Source organism: Oreochromis niloticus, linkage group LG3 (genome assembly GCF_001858045.2).
Source record: "Oreochromis niloticus isolate F11D_XX linkage group LG3, O_niloticus_UMD_NMBU, whole genome shotgun sequence".
In the NCBI taxonomy this organism is placed as follows: Eukaryota; Metazoa; Chordata; class Actinopteri; order Cichliformes; family Cichlidae; genus Oreochromis; species Oreochromis niloticus.
Genome location: NC_031967.2, coordinates 21,981,959 through 22,001,915, shown reverse-complemented (window position 1 = coordinate 22,001,915; position 19,957 = coordinate 21,981,959). Strand labels below are relative to the sequence as shown.

Sequence of the window (19,957 nt, the reverse complement as noted above, 5' to 3'; positions counted from 1 at the left end):
ATCTTGTCTTAATGGTGAGCTAACCTACCAGAAGACGTGAGAGCAGTATCAGAGTTCTCATCCAACTCTCTCCAAGAAAGTAAATTTCCCAAGATGTCACACTTATAGTCTGAGAAATTTAAGTTGACAAGTGAGACAAACTTGAGCCTGACTTAATGGAGTCATGCTGTTACTGTACATGTTCACCATTCAAATACACACGTCCCACGCATTGCTGTGCATGCCAGCATGCGACCAATATAGCTGCAGCTCTTGTCACATGACTAAATTGAATAACGAAGAACGTCACACAAGACCACTAACAACAGCCCTCAATACCAAGGTTCCTAAAAACCCTACATCAGCAGGACAGGCAATGAGAGCAGGATGGGGAGGAGGGACCAAAAAAAAAAGGAGAAAGTCTACAATTGTAATTATTTCTCCTACAGTCTATGCAGCTGCTTGCCAGTGGTCTAAAACCGCCAGGGAACAGTGGGCAACACAGACCGAGTTGCTGTGTCCGCCCCAGACACCAGCACCAGTTTACAAACTAACTTTAGCCACCGTTTACAATCCAGCACATGCAATTAGACAGGACATTAAAGTTAGAGAAACATATCTTTATTTTCTCGAGAGCAAAGAACAAAAATCCAACACTTTGCTGTGGAGGCCAAGCTCAAAGCGTCTTGTTATGTTGTAAGTGGAGGTTGGATAAAAAGAAAAAGCAGTCGGAACAACAAGGTAGAAAAGAACCAAAGAATAAAAGAAGCACAACGGGCCAAGATGAAGTCAGAAGGACAGATATCCACTTACACACTTACGCAAAGGCAAAAAGGGCATATCATAAAGAATTAAAAAAGAAAAAGAAGATGGAAAGGAAACAAAGAAAAGCGTGTTAAGAGGATATTCTTCTGTATCCCGAATCCAAACAGAACATGAGATCTAAACATGACAGATTGTAAAATACGAGAGGTGAAGAGAGACGAGACACACAAGGGTGTGACCGCCGAGGAGCAGGAGAGTAAGCTCTGCTCTTTATTGTCTAATTGGCTCAACTTCAAGCAGCTCTGGCAGGAGCAGAGTAATTACAGAGCCCGTGGAGCTAAAGGGGAAGAAAAGGAAGATGGAGAGAGAATAGATGAGAGAGAGAGAGGTTACTTTCTCTGATTCTCAAAGATCCAGCTGCTCTCAGTCCGGAGAGGCCGGCTACGCCCACTCCCAGCTGTCAGTGCACACTGGCAAGCCCGTCACCCCCCTTGGCTCCTACCAGTTGTGTTAGCAGGGGTGTTGTGTGAATCCAAATGTTAACATTTCAAGACTCTTCATGTCAAAACAAATTAAGAAGCTGGTGTGCATTAGTGAGCACTGTTAGCTGTATTTCTTTTTTAATGTCTTTTATTAGCTGTCTGCTGAAACCGGTGTCAGGCTACAGTGGGGGTTTCTGCTTTCGCTTTGCGTCAGTGGCTGGTGTTAGCGACTGTGGAGATGCCACCAAATGGAGCATATGCATGCATACCCACTAATAATACGCTCCACATAGTTTAGGTCAGGGTATTAACATAAAGGCGACCGCAGGAGCCCGAGTGTTGGAAGGCACTGCCCTTTATAGTTACTCTCAGCATGCATCTTATCATTCAAGGCATAAAGCAGAGAGGGCAGCAGGTAATGATGCACAATGGTATTTCATGAATAGGAACAAATGCATGTGCTACTAATCAACAGCTGCTAAATAAAGCACTTTTTGTGTGTGTGTACAGGTATAAAATGCAGTTCTGCTTGATAATATAGTCATAATACATATAGACTGCAGCTGTTTTTGCTCAGAAAAATTAATTTCCCCTGATAGAGCATGGAAAAAAAATTTATAATAATGCAGTCATTCTCTAATAACCGAGGGGGGAGAGAAAGAAAGATGAAAAAAACTGGAATTTAAGCTTCAAAGAGTAACATGTGTTTGAGACTTAGCCAGCAAGCTGTAAAAGTCCGGGCAAATCCAAGTTGAGCTTAAAGTTTTTAAAATGTTGTTCTTTCTTAATCCATGTAATAACCTACATAAAACAACGAGATGACATCATTGTGCTTACACTCTTAACTGTGCTGAATCTAAATATTAAAAAAATTCCACCAGCTCTAATAAAAATGTGATTTTATTTCAGTAAACTCTTGAACTTAACATTGATTAGCCATGAAAAAAAGGGGCAAAACCACCCGGGGCTGCAACTCTGACCCGACACCATGACGGCCCATCGTAAATAAGCATTGGAGCGATTCGTCTCATGCTTCATGTGCTGTTCGGAGGAACTCTGGACAGCTATATGTCAGCTAGAGGTTTCTCTGTGTTGTACACCCTGTGCATTTATTCAATTACACTCTGGCAGAGCCTTCAATGGTGGCCGGCGTAGCTCCAGAGAGGAGATAATAAGCAGGCAGCAGTGGGACAGCTGATACACCCAAACCAGATACACTTCAGTATCTGGTTTGGGGCCAGTGTTATCTGTCAAAGCATCGGTGATAGTGAAGGGACCAGCAGGCCTCGAAGGATTAGTTGTAAGAGCCACGAATCCATGTCCTCTCCAGCAACGCCTCAAACTCTGGCAAGAAGGAAGAGTGAGATGAGCCCATATGTGGAGCTGATGATTTATTTCTTTTATGTACAGGAAAATGTATTGTCTCTTAGACACACTGTACATGCAGAAATACCATCCAGCAGGCACTGTTTTCCAGAAACTGCTGCTCTGCTTCACACGTCGAGGATACTGCAGAATTTATCAGGGGTCACGTATCTGTGTCCAGTTTCTTGTAATATCTTTTACACACTCCCCTCCATTTTCTCATGCATATACAAGCTGTTATTTTTGCTTTAGTCTTTCCAAGTTTTTTACTGCATTTGGATAGTCATACTTAATTAGAATCAACCAATTAAAAGAAAAAATGGTGAGTAAAACAAAGTAAAGGTACATCAGTAGGCATTCTTCAGTTACAGTCCGTTGCATTTGGGGACTGAATGTCCGTTTTCATCAGAATCAGTTTGTGGAGCTCTTATCTTCTTTAAACTTTCTTGCTCGGGTACCTCGATCTGTGGTCTTACTGGCTACCTAAAAGTTCTACTGAAAGCAGAATGATGTTTATCTTGTAGGGTGGTTCTCCCTTTGAGATTGGATAAGGTGGTCAGACATTAGTCAGGAGGGACTCACAGAGCGGCTACTCCTCCATCATGAAGGCAACTGAGGTGCTTCAGGCACCTGACCAGGAAGCCTCCTGGGTGTGTGCTAGATGAGGGGTTTGGGGCATGTCCTACCAGGTGTAAGCCCTGCAGCAAACCCAGGATTTGCTGGAGAGATTACAAGTCTGCCTTGGTACCATCTCAATGCTGTCCCCAGAAGAGCTGGAGGAGGTGGGATAAGCGGCAGACAATGGATAGGTAAATGATTGGATGGATGGTATCATATGATTGGTAAAGCAGAGTATGATTTAGGGTGTCACAATGCTATGAATGGGATGTTACAACAGTGCAGTTTAAACCTTGTTCGCATTCATTTTCAAAGTTGGAAACCTGCAGAGGAACTAGTGATTTAAATAAAGCCAATACATAAAACCTGAGCAGATGCTTGTATCATTAGAACTTCAAAAGCAGGCACCTCATTGCATTTGGCAGAAGAGACTACAAAACATTTCCACACCTTGAGGGGCTAACGACGGTGCCAAGGTACCACAGCTGTTAATCAAAGCTTTATAAATGCATGGCAGCTATCCTGAATTCAAATGAGGACCTCTGTACCACCACCATGCTGCTGTCCTCCCATCAGCCCCATCCCATAACTTTGATCAGAGCCTGAACCCACCTGGTTGTGAGTAAAGCTGGTTAATGATTCTTTCTGCATTCGCAGCAGCGGGCACACGTGGAAATGTGCACTTGAGTATGTGCTCACTCAAATATACTGGCTGATAAAGTTGAATAGTGAAAGCTGTTGTTATAATCCGCCACAGTTTTTCACTTCTCTGAGATCCACGTTCCAGAAACAAAAACTTTATTTGCAGGCATTCCACAGAGGACAAAAACAAGCAACCCAACTGCATCCGTTCGGAAAGCTGTCTCCCCATCCGTCGGAAGTTGGAGGGCTTGTTTTGACAGGCTATCTGCTCTTGGCTTTGGTGGTAAGAATAACAACAACATTTCTGTAGGAGCCCAACAGGACAACATGCACACATTTAGGGACAATCACAGACACCAGACTCAATGTTGGTGTTATTGAGCAACATTTCAGGGACACATACTTTGGATATTTCAGAAAAACTAGGTCACTTACTCATTTTTCTTGGTTGAATCACTGATTCTTTAGCAGTGTTGTTTCTGTTTGCAAAAAAGCTTCACAGAAATACAAAACCATAGCAGATCTACTTAAAGGATTCTGATTCAAAAACGTTTTAACTCCTACCTGTGGTTGGGTCTCATTTTTGAGGCAAATGACTCCTGAAATGTTTTGACTTGAGAGCACACGTACTCCACTTTTTTAGATATCCTGCAGCTCCAACAGATTTGAAGTCATTTTTCCGAGCCTCTCACACATTGTTTCATGCCCCATCATCTCTGTTTCAGTGACTTTATTCCACAGAACTCATTTTCATCAGATTGGTTTCCACACGCGCCAACCAGCTGCTCATGCCCACAGAAATGGATTTTTGGCCCACAGCATGAATTGCAAATCAAGTATATTTACACTCAACATTTCTAAAAGTTCTTAAATAAAGTTTTTAGATGGATTTTCTACCTTTCAACTTGTCTATTAAATGACTTGCAGAGACCTGAAAGTTGCCTCAGAGCAATCTGCCTCATAAATCTAATTTCATTTTGTTGCCAGTGTGAGGTTATTATCACGTGCTAAATCAAGTTTCTAATGCTCTATGGAGCATTAGAAACTTGTGGCTGTGGAGTGAAGGAAAGCTAAAGGCTTCCAAAAATATCTTTCCTCTGAAGTGTTGTTTTTAAAAAAGCTGTACTTTGGGTTAAAGTAGTTCAAGTAGAAGGTTTTTAAAGGGTTCATGCTCTTCAATGAATTGTGACGACAGGCTATCAGAACTTTCTAGATAAAAAAAATGTGAAAAATGTTTCCTGTGATACGCAGACTAAAAATGTATGTTGTGCTTTGGGAGATAGTCTGCACTGATATACTCACAGTTTAACGTTAACATAGCTATTGGTTTTTGTATTATTTTTAATGTTTTGTCTATTTAAAAGTAGAATGGGAGGCAGAGCCTTTAGCTGTCACGCCTCTCTCCAAAGGATCCAGCTCCCAGTTTGGGTCTGGGATATAGGCACCCTCTCTACTTTTAAAATTCAAGTTTGTAAGGCTTAAAATTTTCAATTTTAGAAAGAGCTCATAGGAAGACCTGGTAACAGGTAACACTGAACCATCCCTTAGTTGTGCTGCTATACGCTCTGGCTACAGGAGCAAAGAGCATTTCTTCTACAGTTCCCTTTTTACTATAACTCAACGGGGCTCTGCTTCTGAAAAGCCAATGTCAAAAGAAAAACTTGGAAAGGCTTTCAGAGAACCTGAAAAAAATATTGCTCAAACCAACTTTTAAAAGTTAGAAGAAAGTGTGGCTCCTTGGAAGCAAAATTCAAGAAAATGAGGGGTTGCTCAAGACAAATCTAGAGGTATGTAAAGTACACAAAAGTAAACAAAATGAAAGACATACAATGGAGGAATCCTATCACACTGTAGAAATGACAGCAGAAATAAACAACACTGCACATCTATGTTTGTGTGTCACCTGTAAAACAGCACAGAAACTGAACACAAATGCTTCCAAACACCAGCTTGAAGCAAGAATATTCTTTTTTCTTTCTTTTGTTAAGATGATCAAAATATTAGTTGTAATAGTGAAGCATTTGCAGGCTGTGCCATTCCTTTTCCAGATCCAAACTATTTCTAACATGTATTTTATCTTCTGCGTTTCTGGTAGTTTTCCCGTTACTGTTAAACTAGGCAGGATAATTTGTCTTCACTGATTTATTCTTTTGCTACCCATTTCTCCCAAGAGAGGTTACAAGAAATCTCCAAAGGTCCAAATAACAAGATTAATGATTTATTTTGACAACACAAAGACTATTATGAGGAGCAAACTGTTCCTCTGGGGTGTGTGATTGGATCACAGTCACTGCCTCGCTGAGCCCTTTCTGAAAGAGCAATACTGAGGCTAGTTGTCAGATAATTGAATGAGCTTCTCATTTGCCAGCCAAGATAGCCTTTCGCCTTGGCATCACATTGTTGAAATAGCTTCTCTCCTCTCTGTTTCTCTCCCTCTCTCACTCTTGTTGTTCCTGGTTGAGTTGTTGAGTTTGATGAATGGTGTTGTGACAGAAGCCATCAAGCTAACACACACAGCTGTCCAGCCTACTGTGTCTGGCAATTAACAAACTGTCCACACTCTCTCTTGGCCAACACTTTGGATGGCGCTGTACTTCTTAGTCAAACTCAGTTTGCTTACAAATCCTCTCACATAGGCAGACTTTGGTGAAGACTTTTAAATTATTAGGTACTGGTAAGTATGTCACTGGTTGCCAAATTGGGAGCAATTTCCTGTAATGGCTCTCCTCTTCTATGAATAGTTTTCTAGCCCTAAATTTTTTTGCCAACTACACCCCAGACAGGTTAACAATCATCTATGCAATCCGCATGTAACTTCAAAAACACCCTTTGTGGTTTTGAGAACCTCCACTTTAGGCACAATGATTGATGAGTGATCTTTTCTGAAAGTTAAACTGAAATTAAATTGTTTTCGTCCAATGCAGCATAGAAATTGCATCTTCTCTCGAAATTAGTCATCCCGTGTTCTCGTTTGAGAACGAACACACACGCACACAGTGACAGGCTGCTCTGGGCAACTGGGAGGAAAAGAAGCGCTGATGTAATACAGTTTTTAATACATTACGACACTATGTTACACTGGAAAAAACCAAAAACAAAACAATAGTCGTCTCAAGTTGCTTTATATTTTAAGGTGAAGACCCTACAATCAAACGACCACTTTTGAGCATGCACTTGGTGACACTGGGAAAGAAAAACAGCCTTTTAACAGGAAGGAACCTCCAGCAAGCTCAGATGGCGACAACTATGAGGCAAAATGTGATCACATTTTTTGACTTAATCATGAAATATTTTGTGGGATGTGAAGGTCAGGTGAGGTTGCTTGATATGCAGATGAGATTGTAGGGGATGTCTAAGATTTACATAAAATATTAGCTATATTTGACCTATATGAGTGAATTAACTAGGTCAGAAACATAAACAAGGACTATGTTCCCAATGGAAAAACCTGTGGAGGACTCTCGCGCCGCAAAACTTGCATTTGATCCCCGATATAGATTTCAGATATTGTACAGGCTCATTTATTAGCCAAACAAGTTTTCTTTTGAAACCTAAGATAAGATCTTAAGATATTAAATTCAAGCTGAAATGAGACGAAAAATTATTTGAAAGATTGAGAAGTTGACCAGACTAATTGTGATATTCATATTAAAATGTCATTATTTCATACACTGGTACAAAAAACTGTTTATTTTGAAATTTCTGCTCCTCTGACACGGGTAAATACAGGGAAAGAGCAGTTTTGCTTCACTGGGAAAAATAAACAGGAGCAGTAATGATCTGAGTGAGACTTGGACATTATATTTTAGATCATTCACAATTTCTCTTTTTTGTTCAGGGTTTGTTGTTTTGGGGGTTTTTTGTGTGGACATTTTCAGGATTTAGTTGATATGTACGCTTTTGGGCCCTGTACTATGAAGCAAGTTCAGTTTAGCCAAGGTACTTTCTTCTTTCTGGCTTCACTTACCCAGATATCAGCCATCAGGATATGCAGTCACACAAAGTTGCTAAATTACTCCAGGGGTTCGCAATTTAGCAATAAGCATGTTCACATTAAAGAGATGGTGCTGGAAGTATCTGATCATGGATAAGTCTACTGGTAGCTGAGGGGTCTGATTTTACAAAGAAAGATGAAATTATGTTAGAAAAATATGCAGAGGTTAAGCACATAATCTGGACTGAAAGTAAAACAGCTGCTGCACACAAAGCAGCGATGTGAGTGTATGTGAGAGGGAAAACTCATGACAGTAGTTTAGTATTAAAAGCGCTGCATGAATGTGCAAGTGATTTCGTGTACAAGTCGGCGCCTAAATTAGTGCAGTCAGCAGAAAAAATGAAAGGAATAAAGTTGTGTCTAAGCATCTATATTTATTACTGATGCTCATCAGGGAAAGACAAAGACTTTAGATAATACTGAAAACCTTTAGACCCTTCTGCTATCCATGCACAGAGGTCTTGATGCATTCTCAATCATCCAGGAAAGTAAATCTCCAAAAGTTGATTCTGTTCATCTGGACGTAGCGTTTTGTGGGAGAAACGTTTCGTCACTCATCCAAGTGACTTCTTCAGTCTCAGCTGACTGCAGGTTTCCCCAATCTTATAAACAGTACATCTGTTTATAAGATTGGGGAAGCCACTTGGATGAGTGACGAAACGTTTCTCCCACAAAACGCTACGTCCAGATGAACAGAATCGGCTTTTGGAGATCCATGCACAGAGGTTTGAGTGATGTTTCAGGAACGGTGACGCTATTTTCCAGAGAAAATTCATACCTGCTGATCTGTAATCTGGAGGTTAGCCTGCTATGGAGCAGGTTAGGTCTACAGTATATGTTCGCATGGCAATTTACCCCTAGTAAGAAATGAACAACATTCATAGTCCAGGGTTAACCCCTGACGTTGCAGTTTACCAGCCAGGAGAGTTAGTTAGCTAAATATATACAAAATAAAGAGCTATTGAGAAGCCTTCCTCCTTTTATAGATATGTTTTTACCCCTTTTTGTGAAACTTTAATATAAACGAATGGTCAATAATTGGTTTGTGATCATTTCTTGGTACCTACCAGAAAGCCAGAAGAAACATACAGTTAATCTTAGATTGAGCCAGAAATGACACAGCTTTTTTTGTGGAATGTGTTTTGTTGAGGCTTTTGTTGGTAGGAAAACTATCTCTGCCTCTTTCACTGCAAAACAGATCCCTTTACTATATGACTAATGGAATCAATCACCAAAAGTGACAGCTAATGTTTTTTTTAAATCATCCAGAAATGTGCTTGCACCTAAATTGCATTCTGGCTACACTCCTATAAATCCATGATATGAAAAACATTTTTTAACATGGAATCTGACATGTTATGCAATATTTGCAATACAGAGATCATTACCTCACTCTCCGAGCAGCCACGGCATCATCTCCAAGGCCTAGCTTTGATTTTTGAAATAAACAGAGGCAACAGTGTGGTGAAGCTTGTTGCTTTCCTGACTCCAGACTGGCATGTTGAAACTGCTTATGTGCAGGGAATGATTTGGGGACTGTCGCCGGCTTAAAGCATCCATGAAAATGTATCCCATCTCTTCCAGACTTGGGTCAGACCACACTGCACAGACAGACGCAGCATTTTCCTTTGTTATGCTGACTCTTGTTGCTGTAGCTGCATTTCTTCCTCATGTTCCTCTCTCCATGTCCTCCTCTTCTCCTGAGGGGTTTATTTATCTTGGCATCAATTTTTGGTGGAGATTTCCTCTTATTAAGCAGAAAATTAAGATGTCAGCGACTGTGGTCGATATTAGAGCAGGGCGATATGACCAAAAATATTTATCACGATATACATTTGAAAATTTGCGATAACGATATAACTGACGATATAACACTAGACACTAGACAAAATACTTTACAACTCCACAACTTTATTAGTGCAAAAAACCCCATCAATGTATTTTCACTTAAACAAGCAGCTGTTTTTTATGTGCATTAAAGTTACATAAAAATGTAACAGTGCAAATTCCTTGCTGACAGTTTAACCAAAAGGCATTTCCAGTGGAAATTGGCCGACATATCCTCAGCATAACCATGTATAATATCCACAAAACTTAAAAAGAGGTTATACACACAATACGGTAATATTATGTTGAAGCACAGTACGTATCACTCCGCGAGGCTCCTGCCTACGATAGCTGTAATGCTCCGACAATCCATCAAGCGGTGCGGCTTCGTAGCTTAGCAAAGTCGTACTAAGCTACGAACCAGCATTTGACAGATTTTCGAGCGCCGTGTACCACATAAAATCGTTTCGAGGTCAGTAAACACAACCAGAATTCATACATAAGGCACACGGGATTATAATGGACACTGTCGATTTTCAGAAAAATCAAAGGATTGATTTTAAGTGTTTTCCAAACAACACGGTAATAACGACGGCCCGCTAGCATGCTCTACCAAAAATAGTGCTTTGTTGTGTATCTGACGGACGAAAGCTAAACCAGTTCCACACCACTGAAGTTGCAGCATTTTTACAAACCAATTCTGGTTCATCCGTTTCATTTAACGATCCACTTTCGCTCTTGTCGTTCTGCGTCGCCGCCATGTGCGTATGTAAACAAAGGCACTGCGCAGGCGCGTTTTACCCACATTCTATCGCGATATTTCATTTTCCTATCGTTGCCCAACATTACACCGGTATTACCGTGAACGGTATGACATAGCCCAGCCCTAGTCGATATTACCATAAAGTTGCAATTCATTGATTGTTGTGTTTGTTCTGGACTGGGCCAGTCGTTAGTAGGATTATATTAGACCTCATAACATCAAGAGGAAGCTCATGCTGGGAGGTCCATTGAAGAGGAGGAGGAGGAGGACACATCTAGGTCATTATTGCTCTGGGATTGTATGGATTCAGCCTGAGTTACCATGGATTTGCACAATGGAAATGCTTGCTATAAATAACATGATGTTGTGCATATTTGTTCTCCGAGAAAATGAAAGAAAACAGTAAAACAAATGTGCTGTTGCTGGGAAACACTTGCATTTAGTGTTTAGTGAAGTGAAACTGATTATATTTGCTTTTGTGTTCTTCTTTGAAAAAGTTAGGTGGGGGTTTGGGGGTGATTTGTATCGTGCGCTGGGGGACGGTTTTCCTGCCAGCACATGGCCTTTCAAAATGAACTGATTAAAACTCTGGCCAATACAAACTTTGTCTCTATATTTGGACAACTACTTGGAACAACGTTTCTTGCCGAGGTTGAAAAGACAACCAATAGTCTCTAAAATGGAAATCTTACACAATTCGACCAGGAGAAGGTTAAAAAGTTAACAAAAAGACTCACACATGACGACAAAGGGATGCAAGCATACTTGTGGGTTCGCATACATGTACCAATTACCTACCTACAGTCATTTACACAAACAGAGACAGACAGACAAACTTATGAACACACTCACTTACCAAAGAAAACAACCCAATGGAATCTGGCATGCTCAAACTCTAACCTCAACATAGCAAGTGGTTTACTAATAGACCTACAAACCTTAGCCCATAAAAACATGTTATTTAGACTGCCACTACTGGCTCTTTGAAATACTTTTGGTTTTTTCAGGTGCCAACGAATGACGCTTTTGGTAAATTTTAATCTCAAGATGCCAAAGCAAATCCATGTGCTTAAAGAATTTGTGTGATTTGTGCCTTTAATCACTGCAGAGAGAACACACAGCCCCATCTCAGAGGTATAAGGTTGATTTGTAGCAGCAAGATGAAAGTTACACTAGGACAAATCAACACTACACTAATCAAAAGCAGTGTATTGCTTCAAAGACAATGCGCATTACTCATTTGTAACTGGAGCCTGACTGATACATTGGTATGCAATTTGTGAGAAACCATAGCACAGAAAAGTCTCAGTCACACAGCCGAGAAACCCCCCAGGTCACCTTGCTAATGAAAAATGTCTATTTGTCCAACCGGCTCCTGGAGGTTACTGGCAGTAGCTTGGTGAAATAGTTAGTAAGGAGCAAGCTGGACTAAAAACCTGTTTTTGGTTGCTGAAAGACTGCAAAGGTCTGCTGCAGTTTGCATGAAGCTAATGTATGTGCCAACAATGTACACCAACTACTCACCAAGTAGTAGCAAAACTTGAAAAAGTGCAAAAAAAACTGGAATACGGACAAAATTTCTGGCTCACCACTGAAACCAATACATTTCAAAACTTTTACTTTGAAGTCTCCGTTTCTGGTTTGCATTGCCCTCTTCACAGTTTCAATTCTACTTGGTGAGAAGTTGGCAGGTGTCTTCCATGTAAACTACAGACAACTGCAGCAATCTGACCAAAGCAATAACAAGACGGCTTCTGGTGCAGCACTGTGTACCTCTTGGCGGTCAGTTTGACTGCCAGGAACCTCCAGCAACCACTCCCTGGGGAATACACATCTTTCCCAGGTGACCTGTGGTCACCAGTGGAGTCTGATGCCTTGCTAAGGCTGGACGGCTACCATAACTTTGGCAAATGCTGACTGTCAATTTATTAACAATTAAGGATGTGCAGGCATGCATTGCAGAAACAAAGATAAACTCCACTCTTCTGAGAATATTTAAATTTCAAATATGAAAACAGACAAGAGGAGAAAACTACACAAAGTCCCAAACTCTGCAATTGCCTATTCATAAATGCTTTTAATAGCACTTTACAGTGTAACTATAAAGCAATTTATCTTCTCAAGGAGGTGAAGTAAAACGACAAATAAACCAAACAGAAGCAGACAACTTGCTGATAAGACGAATTCCTCTAATAATATAATCCTAGTGCTTCTATTACACAGGCACAAAGACAGACACTGACATGAGCAAGAGTATGAGAGTATACTTGTAAATTCGGTAAGAAGCTTTATCTGCCAAGGTACCTAAATCCTGCTTTAGCGTGAGAAGCAAGAGGGGAGGCTCAAGAGCTCCAAAACATAAAAATGCCCTGACATTGACCAGAAAACCTCAGATTAGATATACACAGGGTGGGTGACTTCATTCTGCTTCATTCTATGCAGAGGATGTCATTACTACACTACACCTTTAATAAACACATAGTTTTTATTCCACTATATTGAAAGATGCTTAACAGTCCTGGCAATAAGGTCCACAGCAGCTGTTCTGGAGTGTTTTTAAGGGCCACATTAATGATTTTATTGTCTAGAAAATGTCAGCTAGTATTAAAATACACTATTTATAGAGCTGGCAACTTTAAACTGGTTGGTTAAACCACTGAAAATTCCACAACAGGCGACAAAGAAAACCAATAGGGCCTCCGAATTGTTTGTAACCTTCTGCTTCTTGTTATGGACAAAATTATATAACTGAAAGCTACGACACAGATCCAAAGTTTGAAGTCAAGAGCTTGGTATCTGTTTCTAAATTCCAGAATTGGTCAGGGTCTATTCAACTCTAAATGAAAACCTTTCATATGAAAAATATGTGCTAGACAACCTACTTTTAATAGAACCACAGCTTCAGGAGCAGAGTGACCCAGTGGAAACACGCTTTTTCCAGTTAGATCAAGGTTTCTAATAGCAGAATAACACAGCTGAACACAGACCAGTGAAGGTGCTGACAGCCAGTTCCTGTGCCTGCTTGCCTCTCTGGCCTTTGACCCTACCAACACAGTCTTAGTCTTCAAAGTCTTCTCACCTCTCCATCCTGAATATCACACATTTTAGATTTTCCTCTCAGCCTCACCACTCTCACTGACCCCACCCTCCAGCCACTCATTTATCACTTTCACACACACACAGCTTCACAAGGCTGCTGTTAGCAGCACGTATCAATCGCTGAGCAGCAGCTATTTTAAGTGAGAGGGAATCTGTGTGTAGTTGAGAGCATATTCATGCATGGACGTGCACACAGTGGAAAACGGAAAGAGAGGCTAAGAGAGTGAGCATGATGTGTGCATGTGTGTGGATCTCACAGGCCAGAGATATTAACACTGGAGATACTTTACACTGAAGCAGGTTTTATGCCTTTTCCCTTTCATGTTACTTACAATAACACATAATATTTATCAGAAAACGAGAAAAAGTGGTGGTCAGTTGTTCATCAGTGTGCTAAATGCTAGACAAGTTATCATAAGACAAGGAAGTGCATAACTTGGGCAAAGGCCTGTTACACTATCACCTTTGACTTCAAAGAACTGCCCTCCTTATTAGCTCTGTGAAGTTTCACACTGTTTCTATCAAAAAGACTTCTGATGCTTTTGAAAGAAGCTGCAGCATGCTGGGTGGAATCACAAGCACTGCGTGACCATCATCAGCTCCTTGCTGCGGGAGGTGATCACGGCTGTAAGCCACACAGCACCTGTTGGGATAAAGGCATCACTGACCTTTCTCAAAACCAGCGTTTGCTTGTCATAGATGAAAGGGTACAGGTGTGATTAATATTATCAAGCATGCATTCCAGAGTTGCAGTGCCTGGTATTGATCATGCTGGCCCTCTGGCATGAACTTTTCTTGCTTTGTCTGAGAGAAACATGAGCACAGGTCATGAGGTCAACTCTACGTGGGGATAAAATCTATTCTGCTTTCATTAAGTGTCTTAACTTTATATGTCTCTGATCTTAGCAAGTGTAGCTTCATGAAATGTTGCACACTGCTAATAAGGGCTGTCAATGTATAATCTAAATTGGAATATGCACTCATTGGCCACTACATTATGTACACCTGTTCAACTGCTCGTTAATCTAATCATCTCATCAGTCAAACACACAGAAGCTCCTCAAAGAATTTCAGCATGTAGACATGGTCAGGAAGACTTGCTGGTCCAAAAAAGAGAAAATATCCAGTGAGGAGGAGAACAGGCAGAGTGCTTTGAGCTGATAGGAGACACACAGTAACTCACCAGTAACTCCTTTAAACCCTCGTAACAACAAAAGTATGCAGAAGAACATCTCTGAATGTACAACACGTCAAACCTCCCGTCAGCTAAGAACAAGAAACTGAGGCTACAATTCTTTCTAATCTTTCTAAGATTGAGAAACCACTGTGTGCTCTGTCCATCTATACTGTGAACAGATTTGTACATGATAGGGCTAGATTTCAGAGCCAATATCCCGCCTTGTATCAAAGATTTAGACTGGTGATGGTATACATATAAGTATGTATATATATGTATATATGTGTATATATATACATGCATGGAGGGTTTCCAAGTCCAGCACCCCTGAGGCTATATGCTAAGTGGAAGGAAGGAGGCTGTGTCAGTAACACAGCCCAGCATAAGACAACAAACATCCACGATGGCCCCAACTGACAACCTCGTATTAGCAATGTGTACCTAACAAAGTGGCCATTGACGTGTAATTAAATATATCAAAACAAAAAGAGTAAAAAACAATTTCCACTGACAGCAGGCTAATAAAAGATCTTCATTACATTAACAGCTGTAAAATGAAAATACTTACATGACATTATCGGACATGATACAGTTCATTTAGTCTTTTACTGCTGATTTCTTTATTCAACAACTTGTTTCCACCTCTTGAATGCAACTAGACAAAAGTATAGTTAAACAATCATTAAAAAAGCTTACAACTAAGGTTTTTATGGATCTAATTGTTATTATAGAAATACAAGTGACTGTGTTTATATTTGTACAGCAGCCTAAGCGGTGTAATCCACCCCCCATAAACTAAAAGCAGCTCCTGTAGACTACCCGCTTGTAGATCAGAGTTTTATAACCAGAGTCCTCTCTTAAGTCAGTGTACTAAGATCGTTGTCTCAGCGGAGCAATCCACTGTATGGGTAAAGTGTAAGTAAAGACACAGTGACGGATTCGTAAGGCCAGTGTGGAAAGCTCTTGAATTACATTTGTGTCTGTCAAGGGGGTTTTACTGACATCTGGGTTTTACAGAGCCGGGAAGCATAAAGATTGCCCTCTGCAGACCAGCGTGCTGATCTCATTTCAATGCCCCGTTTCTCTGAAAGGAGAGAAAACAAGGTGCAGAGGATAATTGGGGCTCAAAGCAAGTAGCAAGTGAATAATTTCCTCTGCTACTAGGTTGAAAGACGAAAGTGGTGTGCGGTAATTTCCCGTCTGGCTAAGCGACTAACTCCTGATGCATGGAACAGGAGCAGACGAGAGGAGAGAAGCTGCGTATTGATCTCACTGAGTTTTTACATTTCCTCTTCCATTCTGAAGGAATTTTCAGATGTGTAAGTCCCACAGTGAAGGAAAGTACACTGAAAGACGTCACACACTGACTCTGATAAGTACTGAGAGTCTCATTAATTTCCACTGAGAACTTGCCAGGGACACTTAAAGGATCTAGGCGTGCTTTCCCATCAGTTTACAAGTAAACAGTCTTTGTTTGGGATGATTAAAAAGTGATTAAGTTATCTTGTTTATGAAACATGTAAACTTTTAAATTATATGAATCAGCCATATCCATGCAACACTGAAAATGTTTTTCTGGCTCAGGCGTGCAACCATTTACAATAAAGAAAATCTGTGAGAGACTTTGTGTTACTTTGCTTGACACCAGTGTGCAGATTTTCCAGTAATATCGTCATCTGTGATGAACAAATTAAATTAAGTCCGAATCAATAAAACTGCTCTGGAAATTAAAAGTTTTATTCAATTTTGACCAAGACCTCTCTGGGGGGGGAGTAAAAGTTCTCTCTTAAGGAAAAAAAGACACTTTTGTGTCGCTGTTTTCAAAAACTATTTGTGCACATTTGGTTAGGGTCCCTTAAAAATATAAGATTTACCCAATCAGTTGTAAGGTACAGAAAAGGAGAGAACTCCACTGGTGCTCAGAGTGTGTGTTCTCCACCAAAATACCCTATTTAGCAAATTTTATGGAAAGCGATGTGAAACCGCAACATGATTTAATGAGTCTGTCCTTTGCCCGTGGTCGACCTCTCCACCAATTTTCAGCTCTGTAGTTTTTGTGTAATCTTGCTGAGAAACAGTCGTTAATGATCATATATATTCATGATCGATTTAGCACCTGGAGATGAAAACTGGGACTGATGCACACTCGATCGAGCGCTCACACACATACACATTTCAGACCTATGCACATGCTCTCCCGTTGTTTCCACTGGCCTCAATCACCTCATTTTCATCCTCTAATTCTTAAACTGGAACCAGTGGTTTTGGCCAGAGCAGGGGCCAGTTATTTGACCGCAGCAGACTTAGCACAGAGGCCAAGTGGGACACACTCTGCAGGATCCAAACCAGCATATACTATATACAATGACGTCTACTGAAAACCCTGGAGTCTAACTTCAAGGCAGGAAAAACAGGGATGACACGTGAAAGAGAAAAGGGATAGAAATGAAAGATAAAACTGATGAGCTAATGCTGAGGCAGTCTGAGACAGCAAAAACACAGAGTAATTACAAAAAACACACAACCTAAAAGACAACAACTACTGCTTAGTAAATACAAAACAGTACAGAATACATGTACTGTTAAATAAATACTGTTAGCAAAAGTCACAGTATATTCATCCACTCATTATTCTAGAGTAGGGGTGTCAAAAATTAGGCCCAGGGGCCAGTATCAGTCTGACAAAGACTCCAGTTCGACCCCACTGTTTTGGAAAATGTAAAGGATTGCCAAAATTTTAGACTTTCAGCAAGTATTTACAGCTCGTCCTACCGATAAAGACCTCCTCCACAGTCAATCACAATACACCAAAGTAATTAACTGATTTGTCCATCCATTTTCCATTTCCTCTTATCCAGAGCCGGGTTGCTGGGCAGCAGCCTAAGCAGAGAAGCCCAGACCTCCCTCTCCCTAGCCATCTCCTCCAGCTTGTCCAGGGGAACACCAAGGTGTTTCCAGAAAAGCCGACAGATTATTATTATTTCTCAACATGTGCTGGGTCTACCCGGAACACCTCGCTCAGGAGGCATCTTTGTCAGATGCATGAACCACTTCAACTGGCTCCTTTCAATGTGGAGGAGTAGTGACTCTACTCCTCTCGTAGAGCCAAACTCCTCACCCTATCTCTAAGGGAGAGGCCAGCCACCCTTCAAAGAAAGCTCATTTTCATCGCTTGTATCCATGACCTCGTTCGTTTTGCCACTACTCAAAGCTTGTGACCATAGTTGAGGGTCGGGACCTAGATCGACTGGCAAATCAACAGCTTTACTTTTACGCTCAGCTCTCTCTTTACCACGATAAACTTCTCACTGTAGCGGCAGCACCAATCTGTCTGTCAATCTCCCGCTCCCCTCACTTTTGAACAAGACCCCAAGATACTTAAACTCCGCCAATTGGGGAAGTAACTCGCCCCTGACCCGGATTGGTCACTCCACCCTTTTCCACCTGAGGACCATGGCCTCAGACTTCTCATTCCCGCTTCACTTGGCTGTGAACTGCTCCAGTGCGAGCTGGAGGCTATCACCCGATGAAGACAACAGAACAACATTATCTGTGAAAAGCAGAGATTAGATTCTGAGATGGTCCAAGTGGAAGCCTTCCACAATTTAGCTACAACTAGAACTTCTGTTTATAGAATTTATGAACAGAATCAGTGACAAAAGTGCAGCCCTGGCGGAGTCCATCACCCACCGGAAAGGAGTTTGACTTATTGCTGGCTATGCGGACCACTCTTGCAACAACTGTATGGATCTAATTGCCCTTAGCAATGGACCAGACAGCCTATACTCCCACGCCTCCCATTGAATACTCAAAGGAACACGGTCGAATGCCTTCTTTAAGTCCAAAAAACACATGTAGACTGGCTGGGCAAACTCCCATGCACCCTCAAGTATCCTCGAGTGGGTAAAGAGGTGGTCCAGTGTTCTGTGAATGGGACAAAAACCACACTGTTCCTCTTGTGTCCGAGGTTTGACTAAGGTTCGACAGACTCTCTTTTCCACCTCCTTTCCAGGGGAGGCTGAGGAGTGTGATCCCTCTATAGCTGGAGAACACTCTCTGGTCTCCCTTCTTAAATATGGGAACCACCACCCCGGTCTGCAACCCAAAGGTCCCGGCCTTCATCTCCACGCAACTATGTAGAGGCATTTCAACGAAAACAGCCCTACAACATCCAGAGCCTTCAGGAATTCAGGGCGAACCTCATCCACCCCAGGGGCCCTGCCACCAAGGAGTTGTTTAACTGCCTCAATGACCTCACCCCCACAAATGGATGAGTCGTACTGACAGTCATACTGAGCTTGGTCTGCATTTCTTTAATTTACTCCAGAAGCATTTCTGTATCAAGGAGGAAAAACTGAGACATACTGTTGAAATTGCACTTCTTTTCTTTTACATTACAATGTCTGAGGGATTATAAGTGTAATTAAACTTGAGGGCTGCATAAGATTAAACTGGGCCACAATGTAAAATTAGTTTGACTCCCTGGTCCAGAGTAAATAAATCTGTGATATTTTCGTACAAAGGCAATAAAGCTCAGTAGTAGATCTTCTAATAAAGTCAAATCTCTCCCAATCAAATCCATTCTGAGTTTGTATTTAAACACTATCATGTTGGTTTCTATACTAGTGAGTATTTTCAGGGTCACATCTTTTTACCTGCACTATTCTTTAAAGTTTCACTGGACCGGGCTGCTTTCTGAGTATAAACTTTTAAATAAACCAAACCAGGACGCCTGCTCGCAGTGAGGCAGGTGTGAAACATCAACTCATGTATAGCTTCACCGCCCCTGTTGGAGTAAATCACCTCTCCATTAGCAAACATGTAGAAGATGAAGGAGAATTTCAAAAACACACTTGGGACTAGGATGCTGGGAAGAGTTGGACCTTGGATGGGGTTTGTTTGTGTGTGGATTCCAGAGTTTGGAAAATCTGTTGCAAAACAGTCCAGAACAAATTGCGGCTGTATTTTACAGACTCGTACAGTACTCACTTGACGTAAGCTCTCGGCTGCAAGATGAAGCACCTACAGAGAAGATGGTGCAAATTTTCAAGAAGTTAAATAAAATTAAAGCTAAATTAATTGAACTAAATTACTTGGGTAAAGAGAAAGATGGAGAAAGGTGTGGCATCTCCAAGAGCTGCCAGTGTTTCAAAGAGATCTTTGTAAGCATCCAGGGCCTCTCTGAGATTTTCTGCACTACAGAATACCGATGTTATGAGAACTGAACTCAGCTGACCTCTCGGTGT

The 19,957-nt window shown here is 41.2% G+C and overlaps 1 protein-coding gene across 3 annotated transcripts in view; it reads right to left on the bottom strand.

Annotated features, from left to right (window-relative positions):
- The window catches only part of svep1 (sushi, von Willebrand factor type A, EGF and pentraxin domain containing 1), a 110,867-nt gene that overhangs the window by 72,928 nt on the left and 17,982 nt on the right, over positions 1–19,957 (bottom strand). The gene's annotated exons all lie outside the window — the stretch shown is intronic.